Source organism: Bos taurus, chromosome 1, assembly GCF_002263795.3.
Source record: "Bos taurus isolate L1 Dominette 01449 registration number 42190680 breed Hereford chromosome 1, ARS-UCD2.0, whole genome shotgun sequence".
NCBI lineage: Eukaryota > Metazoa > Chordata > Mammalia > Artiodactyla > Bovidae > Bos > Bos taurus.
The window spans coordinates 127656073-127669516 of record NC_037328.1 but is presented as its reverse complement, the minus strand read 5'-3'; the positions used below and the strand labels follow the sequence as shown (position 1 = coordinate 127669516).

Genomic DNA, 13444 nt, shown 5'->3' with positions numbered 1-13444 from the left:
GTGTTTTGTCCTAATGACCTTTGGAGTAAACAGGAAGAAAAAATTTTTAAATCAATAGAATAAGCTTCTTGGCGGACTGAGAGTTTTATCCATCATTGATTCTCCACATCTAGTATGTGCTGGACAGGCAAATGCCTAATAAATATTTGATGAAGGAAAGAGAGAAAGATAAAAGGAAAGGGGGGGCAGGGAAGGAAAGGATTGGAGATTGCCATGGATGGAAAGAATGCTCATTTATTGCTCAAAAATAGTACGATGATATAGTTATGTTTTCAAAGCTAATTAGTGGCATTATCACTGACACCTAGAATCAATAAAACAAATTAAGTCACTTTGCAAATTAAAGGATGTATTTATAAAGATAAAATGATAGTAGACAACCAGAATAACAAGAACAATCAAAAAGTGTTTCTTGGAACTTAAGCATAAAGATAAACAGCAGTGCTCATATTTTAAGGTAAATTCAAAACTCTGTAATGTAATTGCCATTTGTTCTATGCCCAATTCTCCAAAGCAAATTATAACAACCAAGTACTTTAGTTATGGATAAATGCAAGATGATCATGGAAGTGATCGAATTGACTGCAGCTGGCCAGTTTGGTATTTAGAAAAGGCCAATTAATCTGAAATTGTGGATTAAATAGATTTACAAATATATAGACTTCCTACTGTGGAGAGGGATTAACAACTCAAAAATATTTTATTACATGTCAATGAAAAACATCTCAGGACAGAAAAAGATTAAGGAAATTAACATTTTTAATCTTTTATTTATTTGATACCATACAAGCTGCACAGTTCAAGTTCAGCAAAATAATTCTATATGACACGTATGTGGCAAATAAACACACCACCATGATGGATAGAGAAGGGAAATAATTAAGACATCTCATTTTTATGAAGTCAAGATCTCAAAACTAAGGTGTTGTTTCTTCAGCAGTTCAGATAGTGCCATATATTAAGGTTCTTGGTGTTAGAAAAGCTCACTATAATTTTATATCATTTTAACTTGGGGAGAATAAAATATAACTTTTAGATATATAATAAAAATAAATATAATGAAAAATTTAAAAATATAATGAAAAAATAAAAAATACAATGTTTTAGAAAAATATAAAAACATTTCCAAAGCAAAATTCAGAGAAACCTGTTTTAACACCAATCTTGCAAAGATTGTATTAATGAAGCGTGTAATTTGTTTTGAAGGATTTGCCAGCATGATTTAGACTCATGATCAGCACAACTATGTCATAAAAGAAAACTGTTGGTAACATAGGTGGATGATGACTGGCTACTGCCAAAAATAAGACTGTACCTTCTTAGTTGCTGTGGGGTGTTCCCAAAGTTATGATTCAGGCTTTTTGTGTACAACGAATTTCACATGTGAAACTGATTAGTGCAAGAGTTCAGTGGGTCCCAAACTTCAACCAGTGATGATTTTTGTCCTGTGTTTTGCCACTTGTACCTCCATTTAACATGTTTTTTTCCTTTAAATCAGAAAATTTTTTTCTTTTTTCTTATTGTTTGTTGGAGGATAATTGCTTTACAGTGTCAAACTTTTTTTTTTTTAACCTAAATACATTTTAAAAAGAAACTTGGTTTGTTATTACCACCTAACATCATCTCTGATGGGTATTCTTTGGAAAGCACTTCAATAACAAAATAATAATAATGATGTTGATGTTGATGATAATTTAAGCCTATTTCAAAACTAATTCTATGAGACAGAGACATCTTGGTAGAGAAGAAATTAGAATCCTTAGAGCTCATGGGAAAGAGTTTGGGTAAATCATATGCTCAGATTGCAGTTTGCCTTCTGTGGCTTTATTTAAGAAGCAAGTTAATGTTTACATGACAATGAACTTCAAAGTCCAGGCACTAAGGAGGAAAATAGAGTGAGAGAGAAAAACAATTGGCTTGTCACTTCTCCTTACCCTGTGGGGAGGCCACAGGGGTCAGCAGCGCACAGACACTGGAGGGAACCCAAGTGGTGGGGGGCGGGGGGCGGGGCGGGGGGGGATCCTATCTTACCAGAGCACAGTAATTCTTTATTAAATCATTGATTCAAAAATGTATTATCCTAAGACACAAGCACGATGTTTCCTGACTCACATGGCATTTACTCTTGTTGGAGTTTCACCAAGTCTTGAAAGAATTCTTTCTACAGTCTTGGTGGAGAATTCCTCACCTTACCTCCTTTGTATGATGCCGTCTCTGACCATGTGCGTCTTTACCGTGATATTCTTGGTTTATAGAAGTGAGTGCTGTTGTTATAACAAAGTGGGACATTACATAATACAATGAAACAGCATTATTCTTTTCAAGCACTTCCTTTCTGACTCTTCCTCTTGTGGGGAATTTTCACTTATTCCTGACTTTTAAGTTAGGTCAGCATCATACATGACACCAGCAGGGTAGACAAGGTTGCCAGACGGGCCCCTGGACAAGACATCGTCCAGGCTTGCTTAAAAGGGAAACTCCAGGCCTGGAGGCCCAGCAGTAAACCAGTGCCTGCCTGGAGGGAAGTCACTGCTTGCATTTTAAACACGGCATATAGTATTTTGAGGTGCACACAGATAACATTTAGAAATGTTAAGTCCTGGAAAAGGTCCCTTTAAAGTCATAATCTGAAAGCTCAGTTTCTCTGTACACTGGTGCTGAATCAAATCTTGGACTTGGAGTTTTGGGTGAAGTAGAAAAGGGTAACTTTATTACTTCATCGGGCGAAGGGGGCCACAGTGGGCTAATGCCCTCAAAACCATGTGTCCCCACTTGGGGAAGATAGTGAGAAGTTTTATAGCCATTGTCCAAAGAGGGTGTGATCAGCTCATGGATATTCTTCTGATGGGCTGGTGGTAAGGTAAGCAGGAGTAAGCATCATCAACCTTCTCTTTTCATCTGGTCTGGGGTCTGCATGCTTATGGGCAGCCTACCAGTTAATCATTAAATTCTCTCACTTCAGGGCAGTGGGGGGCGTTGCGGGGTGGGGGAGGCAGGTGGTGGCGGGGAGGCGGTTTCAGTATCCCCAAAACAGCTCAAAGATAACTCTTGTGTGTTTCCATTGATGGGAAACAAGACCTTGCCCCAAGGCTGCTCTCGACTGTTTCTCCTTGGTCTCACATCGCCTCCAGTCTCTGATTCACAACTGCTTGAATCTGCCCTTTGGAACGCAGGAAAGGTCCTGGAGGCTGAATGAAGGCTGTTCCCTATAATCAAAGAAATGGGGGCACAGGAAGTCTCTGTGCTTAGGAGCCCCCCAGGGCCCTGCACAATATCAGCTGGGCTCCATAGCTGACAGGTCTGTGTGTTCCTAAAAGACCGTCTGAAAGGAGGAAAGGAGGCTGAAGAGATTTTCTCTTTTGTGGATACTGAAAAGGCAGAGATTTGAGCTAACTGCCTCCTCCCTCAAGGAGGGGGGTAAAGAACTCTACACTCCTTAAGTGTGACTTCCTTCTGAAGGGAGCAGTCTGGAAGGGGGCAGGGAGTGACTTTACAGTGGAGAAACCTGGCAGGACCAAGGTCAACATCAGCAGTGATAACTTAAGTCAACAGTGTGCATCTTGACGATGAGAATGGCACTTTCCCTCTATGGTCTTCCTCTCCAGTTTCTGTAACGCCAGTGTAATAATGAGAAAACAACAGACAAACCCACATTGAAGGGAATTCTATAAATACCTGACTTACCTGATCCTTCTCCAGGGGATCTTCCCAACCCAGGGCTCGAAGCCACGTCTCTTGTGTCTCTTGCACTGGTGGGTGGGTTCTTTACCGACTGAGCCACCAGGGAAGCCCCCTCAAAACAGTCAGAATCATCAAAACCAAGGAAAGTTAGCTTCTGGAGGTCCAATGGTTGAGACTCCATGCTTCCGCTGCAGGCCAGAAGTTTGATTTCTGGTCAGGGAACTCGGATCCTGCATGCCATGTGTTATGGCCAAAACCAAACCAAAATAAAACAAAAATCGAGGAAAGTGTAAGAAATTACTATCACAGCCTAAAGCAGCCTGAGGAAGCTTGACAAGTAAATGTAATATGGTACCATGAATGCTTTCCTAGAACAAAAACAGTATATCATCTCCAAACTAAGGAACTCTGAATGAAGTACAGCCCGATGAGAGTCTTTCTGACTTTCAATATTTCCTGAAAATCCAAGACAGACTTTGTAGCCACATCAAGAATTAGGTGCTGCCTCTGGTGGCTGTTACCCCAAGATGAATGGGGACAGATTCTGGTCATCTGGTCTAGTGGTTGAAGTTACTTCAAGAGGGAGGAGCCAGGAGGAATGGCAGGGATAAATCATTTAATATACACACTCATTCATTCATTCAATGAAACAGTGATACTCTCTTTTCAAAACAGCTCTCCCAGTCTCCATGGCCTTCGTGTCTATCCATCTTTATAGGTGGTGTGTATCATGCACTTCCATGTGCCTGCTAGCCTAAATCGTTCCGTCCTTGGCTTCATCTACAACTTACTTGCCATAACCCTCTCATCAGTAAATGGATCCAGCTGTCTAAAGACGTCCTTACACGCACAGCACACAGTGGTACTCAGAGCTCCTGAAACTTGCTGAGGCCACTGCTCTTTCAGTCTCTCTCTTGGCGGATGATGTCACCACCCCCTGCTCAGCAACCCAGATCAGGAGCTCACCCTATGCTGAGCTGTTCCACAAAGCCCCTGAGCTACAGAATCGTGCCACCTTCTGAATGTTTCCAAGAGTTGAGCCTTCTGTCCAAAGAAAGTAGCCTGAGTTAAGAAGCTTCAGTTCAGCTTCTTAACACATCTCATCCCAGAGACAGCCTCGGTCCCCTAGCTGGATTCCCACCTCCAGCTCATCCACCCACCACCTGCCCATGCAGGGATGTCTCTAACGCACAGACCTGACCACACCACTCCCCTGGGACAGCCCTCCAGGATTCTCCCTCACCCCTGGAATAAAGGCCAGGCTCGTCAGCCTGGCACACAAGTCCCTTCATGAATTGCCTCCTCTTGTCATTGTCCCCTCATCTCCTGCCACGTTCCCAGCTTCACCTTCTGCTTCTACCATACAACTGGAAATCCCCTTGTTCAACTTCCTCCCGTGTCCTCCTCCTTCTTGGGCTTCAAGCCTGAGGCGGGTGCCCTCAGGGCTCCTCCTTAGTGTTCTGATAGGCGCCCCCTTCCCCCTTCTCCCCCACCACCACTGTGCATAACTCAGCCATTGTGCTCAGTCATGAATGCAGTAATTGGCTAGTCTAAAAACTAAAAAACACAGCAATGAACAAAACAGAAAGCGCTGTCTTCTTGGAGTGTCCTGCCTTCAATTTTTCTTCGATTTTCCTTCTCCCTGGGGAGATTTTGAAGGTGAGAACAGTTCTTATATGCATCTTAAATACTTAACACAGTACACAGCACATAATTAGTGTGCAAAAAATACAGATGAATAGTCCATGAATGAAGACCACTGTTTCGCCCATCCTTCACGCCAGCCAACTCAAGGACAGGAGTTAGAGAAAACGCCTGCAACATGCCGAGCAAAAACAACTGGAAGGCTTCACTCCATACCCTTCCTAATCCTCCCAATTTAGTTAATTTCCTTTCCACTGAGCAGCAGGTTTAGTGGCACATCTGCATGTTCTTCTCCGAGGGTGTCCTCTTGCCTCTGGGGAGGACAGTTCTTGCACAACCAGAATATCGTAAATGTTGGTTGTTTTTAAGAATCAAGCTCCAGATGAAGCACAAACAATTCTATTTCTAGAACAGAGCAAGGATGTTATAAACTTTGTTGCCACGGAACCATGATAGTCCAGGGGCCAAAGCTTAGGGATGGGGCGGAGGAGAGTGGGAGTGGATGGACAGCCAATGCAGGGCGAGTTCCTCCGGGACAAAGGTGGAAGTGCCCCAAAGCTTGCCTTGCACCAGTGTGTCAAGAACTAGAAAATTATCCCGCACCTCTGTTGCTCCTTTTTATTGGACAGCCTTTAGTCCTGTTTGGGATTTTTGTTAAATCAGATGCACACTATTGTATTTGTAAATTTAGAAAACTAGCTGGATTAGCAAACCAGTGAAGAGGAGATGGCATGCATATTGCATGGCGGCGGGGGGGGGATCACTGTCACCAGGAGGCTGTCTGTGTTCCCTCCTCACCTGTGGGGACAGGAGTTGGGAGGTGAAACAGCCCAGTGTTGACTGCAGTCAGTGACCTCAGGGAGGTCTGGCCTTCCCATCAGCGCTGAGTCACTAGCTGACGTGCTCTCCTGACTGTAAGGCCACCACCGTGCCCTCCCCTGGGTCTCCAGAACAGAGAATTCTCCTGGAAATTCAGCAGAGGTGCCGGGGAGACCTGCACAACCTCCCTCCCGGAAAGCCTTCCCCTCCTCCCATGGTGGGGGGATGTGCGGCACCTTCCTCTTCCTCTTTGTCCCCTTTTCTGATGAAGTCATTTCTTGTCCATCCTGTGGAGTTGTTGGACAAAGCACAGCCTCTGCATCTGCAAGGCCAGGATGAGAGGGGGCCACCCACTGCCTTGTTGGGGAATCTTGTGTAGGGTACTCGGACTCTATGCCTCACTTGCCTCCCATCCTCCGCCACCTCTCTGGATTCCTTTTTTTTTTTTTTAATGCAATCTTTCTTTGTTATTGTGCTGCGCTGGGTCTACCTTGCTGCAAGCAGGTTTTTCTCTAGTTGAGGAGAGTAGGGGCTACTCTCCAGTTGTGGTGAGCGGGCTTCTCATTGTGGTGGCTCTCTGGTTACAGAGCAGGGGCCCTAGGTATGAAGGCTTCCGTAGTTGCAGCACGCTGGCTCTAGAGGGCGCAGGCTTCAGCAGCTGTGCCTCAGCTTCTCTGCAGCATGTGGAATCTTCCCAGACCAGGGATCGATCCTGTGATAGTAGGCTGGGGAATAGGACGATAAGGGTTACGAAAGGGAGGCTCCCCTGCATTGGCAGACAGACTCCTATCCACAGCACCATCTAGGGGACACAAAGGCAGACAGAGCCAGCCAGCCCACACGTGTTGCCATCAAACCGTGTCCAATGAGGGAGCATTTTAAACCGTCACCCCCAGAGAAGTTTGTAGCATTGAGGTCCTTCCCTCAGGGCAAGCCGAGTGCATCCCTCACCTTTCCAGGACCCATTCGTCACGGTTGCTCATATCTGCTCCCAGAATACCTGTGTGTGCATGTTGTGTGTGGGTGTTTCACTGTGATGATCTCGGAAGGGTTTCAACAGATGGCCGTTCTTCTCTGAATTCCTTTGGCTGTGCGTTGTAAGCTGAGCCTGGGCTGGAAGAGATGTTGGGTGTTCCCCATTCCTGGATTTGGATGGAAAGGGGAAGATCTGAGAAGCACAGAGCTAGGGGGGAGATTGTACTCTCTGGCAGCTGCACAAGTGTTTGGAGCTCACGTGTTCCTGATGGAGAGGCTTCTTCTGGGAAGGCCTGTGAGTCAGGACCCCCGGAGTCCTTCTCTGGGTGACTTCTCGTGAGTCACCACGCTGATCGATGTTTGATGAATAAGTGGTGATAGTGCATTTTGCCTTCTCTGGTCTCACGGCATGTGACCCTTTGGGGGGAGGGTCAGCAGTGGGGAAATGTGTCATCAACGTCTCCCCTTTGCTCACCCCTCTCTTTTCCTGCAGACGGTGTCAGACAGCGCATCTCAGCAGCGTGCAGTGTCTGATTCTTGTTCTTATCTTGTTTTCCTTTGTCCTAATTTTTTTTCCCCTAAATTGAATCATTCAAGTCTTTTCATGGCCTCTGAAATGAGTTGAATTTTCCTAGCCTTCCATTCGAATTCTGGCTCCTTCCCATTTTCCCATTCTGAACACCCTGTTCTCAAAACAAATTCATCAGCTAACTCTTCCCTGGACGCCGCACAGACTTTTCCAACCTTGCCCACGCTTCTCTTGTCAGGCTGTACCCACCACACTCACCTTTCAGGTTTTACTGTCTCTTCTTATGTAAATCTACAGAAGCCCTGCCCAAGTCTCACCTGGCCTCTCCACCCATCTCTGAGCCCCTAGCCTTAAGTGTACTTGTGACCCCCTTGGACTGGGCAGGGTTGATGGCTTCTGGCATCTTATCTTCCTGCCTTGCCTTTGTGTCAGGGACGCGTCTCTCACTTTGCTATGTTTCCAGAGCATTCCCAGAGCTCAGGGCAGGCTAGAGTACATCTGTAATGTTAACAGGTGCTCCTTGATGTTTGCCTGAGATAAGGATGAAACAAGCTGCCGCCTTGAACTGTGCACCCTATGTTTGTTCCCAGGGCCCTTGGGTTTTAGGAGCGCCTGTGGCCGAGAGTGGGGGGTGGGGCACAGAAAGAAGAAGCCCAGAGCTAATTAGGCTTACACCTCTTCGGCATGGGGGTCTCAAGTCACACTAAAAAAAAAGTATGTGCTGAAAATTTGAAAACCATTGTGATTATTTTCATGGCTCAAGTGATAAATAGTAGGAAAAACTCGTGCCCACTGCTGAAAAGTGGTGCCTGTAACACTAAGAAACCATCAGAAAAGGAAGGTTTTGGCTCAGAGTGGGCACTTTACACAGAACCCAGTAAAAAGAGCTGACCTGTACGAAAGGGACACATAAACTTGCTGAGACCGTCTGAATGCTTAGAAGTTTGCCTTTTGGGTGACCAGAGGTCACAAGTGATGAAAACTCTGAAGTGAATCATTCAACAGTTAGACTGTCTCTTCTCTGCAGGCCTTGGAGCCCCCCAGGAGTCAGTGTGAAGCCAGGGCCCCTAAAGCCTTGCTTGCATGCAGGAGATAGGATGGAGTGGGCCAGCTCAGTGAGAGAGGCTGGGCGGTGCAAGGCACAGGCAAGGAAGGCAGGGGCAGCTGCCGACTGCCTTAGTGGCTCACCCCAGATCTCCTCACCCTAGTTCTCTCTGCCACCCTCTGCCTGTTGCCCCCCTCACCAGCCCAGAGTCTATGGGTCTTCCTTGCACCAGAGCCCACAGTTGTCTGGCTGCCCATCACATTGTAAGAGGGAGAGCCTGGGTCCGTCCTGTGCTGAGTGGAGAGGAGGGGTCACCAGGGCGTCAGGCTGACTGTAGAAGGCCTGGTGTGGGACCCGACAAGGCAAGCCGGCTGACAGACCCTGCGCTGCAGGGGTTCTGAGCCCACGAGTCCATTATGTGAGCAAAGGGATGTTGAAGCAGGGGATCTGCATCGTCAGAATCAGTCACTAACTGTGAGGCTCTTGCTTCCTCCGGAGGCTGCAGCCTTGTTGCTTCTCCGCCCGCATGGACTCTGCAGCATAAGACCAGACGCGGTTAGTGGCTTCTCAGCTCTGGTGACAGAGGAAGTCAGAACGCATGAGACTTTCACACACAGTGCGATATCTTCCGTACAGAGCAGTGACTGAAACCAGCCACATAAAATGAAACTGCTGTTGCTACCTAGTCGCTCAGTTGTGTCCGACTCTTTGCAACCCTGTGGACTGTAGCCCACCAGGCTCCGCCGTCCATGGGATTCTCCAGGCAAGAACACTGGAGTGGGTTGCCATGCCCTCCTCCAGGCGATTTTCCCAACCCAGGGATCAAACCCCAGTCTCCTGAATTGCAGGCAGATTCTTTACCGACTGAGACACCAGGGAAGCCCAAAATGAAACTACACGTAATCAAAATGTCTCTGGAAAATCCTTCAAATCACCCAGAAGGTATGGGACGCATATGTCTCCCAGCAAGCCCAACACAGTCGGTTTTTCCTTTAACACCAGAGCAGACTGTGTTTTTTGGCTGACAACCAGGCAATGTGATTATTGTGCTTTCAGGGGCCATGTGTTAGGAAAAAAGCCTTTAAATGTTAGATCCAGTCTCAGCTACAGAGCTGCACAGGGAAATGCATATTCCCTCTGAGGCATCTCCTTGTAGGAATGTGGGGAGGATACCTCACAACCTAAGATCTTCTCCCTGATCTGCCCTTCTCTTCCCCCACCTCCTCTCCCTGCCCTGCTCCCTCCCCCTGCATCCTCCTCCCGCCTCCTCCCTCCTTCTTTCCTTCTCTCTTTCCCTCCCTCCCTCCTTCTTTCTTTTTGTCAATCATTTCTTTCTTTCTCTCCTTTTCTCCCTTACTCCCAACCCCCTCCTTCTTTCTTCCTCTGTCCCTTTCTTTCTCCCATCAAGGATTTGTGATGGTTACATTGACTTCAGTTAGTTGTTCCTGGGATGGCATGGGATTTCACTGGGAAGATGAAGGAGCTCTGTCTCTACCCCATTTGGCACTCAGGTGTCCTCTGTCCACACGGGAACAAGGTGCTCTCTGAGGCAGGAACAACGTCTTGTAGTTTGAACATCTCTTCCGTACCTTCTCCTTCTCACCACCAACACCAGCCCTCTGCAGGTACAATGTCCTGCTTAGATGTGCCTTGGCTACCTGGTTGATTCTGCCCATCTGTGCTTGGTTCCCCTACGTGAGAACTGAGCTTTAAGGAAGGGGAAAGGTACGCTAAAACAAAGCACTTGCTGAATTTTGAACAATTAGCTAATGATGGAAGACTCATCCTTGAGGTCTTTCTCTAAAAAGGAACAGAAGGGCTGGATCCATGGTCTTCATAAGGATCACTGGAGAGAACAGATTCTGATTCGATAGCTTGAATCAGATAGCCAGTGCTGCCGTGTCCCCAGCCCAGTGCTAATGCAGGACCACACCATCATGGAAGGGGCCGTGATGGGAAAAACAGCCCCAGAGTCTCACGTGTGAACTGATGATTATACTCCTCCCCAGGACCTAGTATGTATTTTTGTTGTGGAGACAAAATGGCTTAACATTTGTCAAGCATTCAGAGCAGTGCCTGACACAAAGCAAGTGCCATAGAAGTGTTTTTAATTACCAATAATTTGTAAAATCCTACGCTAGTTGTCTGACCCCTACACCTCCAAAATGAATGAAATCAACTTCTGAGATGCAGGTGAAATCCTGGGTGGAGAAAGCTGGTAGACAAAATAAGAAGTGTGAATGTCATTCATCATAATTTTACCTGCCTTGGAGCAGGTAAAGGTCTAACCCACATCCACTGTCCTAGGTGGCTGAGCTGAAAGAACAGCCCCCAAAGGCACAGGGCATCCACAGCTGCCACCCCAGTTCCCAGAGCCAGCACGGTTATTCTCCCCAGAGTTAAGCTCCCTTCCTCAGACCACCTCCCTACAGAGGTGTCTGCTGGACTCTGTCATACGTCGACCCCACCCCTAGTCTCTGTCAATGTTTCATCCTAATGGTCATCACTGTTTAAAATGATCTGCTGTGTTATGGTGTCTTCCTTGCTAGAATGGAAGCATGTCTGTCTCATTCTCTGCTATACCTTTGACACAGAGGAGATGCCCAATTTATATTTGTGAATGCATGTACCACAACAGTGTCAGAGAGTAGAGAACTGAAGGGGAAAATATAACAGGTTCATTCTGTTTTGCCGATTGTCCACTTTCAAGCTCTCATTACTATGAGCTTGGAGCTGCTTCCCAAGGGCTGCAGGGATCTGAGGGCAGCCAGTCTGGTGTGGAAATCGCTAACCACTGGGAAAGGACCCCTCCCGACTTTCCCTGGAAGGCTGTCAGCTCTGCCCCAACTGCTGGCTGGTGGGACATTTGTCTTCAGGTCTCAGCTAGGTACAGGGGCACTGGCTGGTGCCTTGGACAACCCTTATCAGAAATATTTGCATACTTTACACAGAGACATAAAACCCAAGCCACTTGGCCATCCCAGCCAGAGCAACTAACATGCTTTTCAACTTCCTTCCCAAGACCATCAGGTATAAAATTTACTATTTCATATATCCAGATGGAACATGGCCCAGGCATCTGGGTAATTCAAATCAAAGACAGAAAGTTTCTAACTGGGAGTCACAGATGAATCTATAAGTACAACCCACCCAAACTTCTATAGTGTCTCTCACAAAGACCACTGTTGGCATTTGGGCAGAGGTCCTACTTTGCGGTGTGGGACTTTCTGGCACACTAGATACCTAACATCCCCCTCTTTGGGGAACTAAATGCCAATACCCTGGATGTCAACAAAATGCCACCAGGCATTTCCAAACACCCCTTGGGGGTGAGACTGACCCATTGGAGAAATGCCACTTAGGGGGATGGCAAATCACTTCATTTGACCTTAAATGTGGTATTTTAGCATCAGCTTGTTTGGGAGGTTTTTAAAAATAATTTTTAATTACAGAAGTAACCATCTCTTTGTATAAATGTATTTTGGATAAAGCTGAAGTCTCCTTTGACACCTACCTGCAGTTTTATCACCTGTCCACTTCTCTGTGAAAGTGAGGGTAATTGACAGGATTTCTGTCCCTTTCTATGTGCTTCCGTACGTTTATGAAAACCTGTATAGAAGTCCAGTAGAGTGTCATTAGTGTGTGTTTGTACAAGATTTTCACTTGGAAATATGTGTTGAAGATCTTTACATGTCAAAACACATACAGCAGGACTTTCCTGGTGGTCTAGTGGGCTATGACTCTACACTCCCAATGCAAGGGTCCTGGGTGCGATCCCTAATCAGGGAGCTAGATTCCGCATGCCACAACTAGAGAGCCCACATGCCTCAACTAAGACCCGGTGCAGTCAAATAGATAAGTAAATAAATAAAATTGTAAACAAACAAAAGACATCTTTTAAGAAAAAACAGAACTCATAGAGTTGCCTCCTCCTTTGTAGCAGCTCCCAGTATTTTACCGTGGTGATGGGCCTCTTAGCGGAGAGCAGCAAAGGAAATTACTGACAAGGTATCGCCTGTGGTCTGGTCACAGGACCAGATTAGACAAAAGCTGAGGTCATTCTGAATCATTGCCTCCAACCCTGCTGCCGTCCACAGAACAAAGCAGTGCCTTGACTTGAATCCAGAAGTAGTATCTCTAAGGCTGGCTACTCTGACTGGCATATGAGCCCAGCTCTCTGAGTCTCCTGCACCAAAATGGATTCCTTTCCTTCCTCAGCCTCCAGTGTGCCATGTCCCATCAATAAGTCCTGGTTCTAAGACAGCAGTTTTGATGACTGCCTTTGCCCCTGAACCAAGTGATGCATAGAGAAAGGTGTTTACTTTTATGAGTCACTGTAGGTCTATGAAGTGAGTACGTTGTATCCGGCACTTTTATCCTTTATCTCTAAGTCCCACAACATCCTTCATGATAGGTATTACCAGTTAATTTTTTTAAATAAGGAAACTGAGACCTAGAGAGTTTGGATGATTTGACCAAGCTGTTCAGTTATTGAGCAGACAGCCCGGGCACAAACCCAGGGCTTGCTTTCAGATGATAAACTGTGATATCGTAGATTTATTTATTTAGTCAACGATATTTATTGAATGTCTATAATGTGCTGGAAATGGTACCCAGTGCCAGGAATATGGCACTGAATAAACAAAAAGGAGATCTTTACCTTCACAGAGCTTACCTTCTAGTCAGGGAAATGATTAAGACATAAACAGACAAATACATACTGTAACTTAGGGGATGCTAAGTACCGTGAA

The 13444-nt window shown here is 46.1% G+C and overlaps 1 long non-coding RNA gene across 1 annotated transcript in view; it reads left to right on the top strand.

Annotated features, from left to right (window-relative positions):
• Positions 1-13444, top strand: part of LOC132345893 (uncharacterized) — a 47289-nt gene that overhangs the window by 14429 nt on the left and 19416 nt on the right. The gene's annotated exons all lie outside the window — the stretch shown is intronic.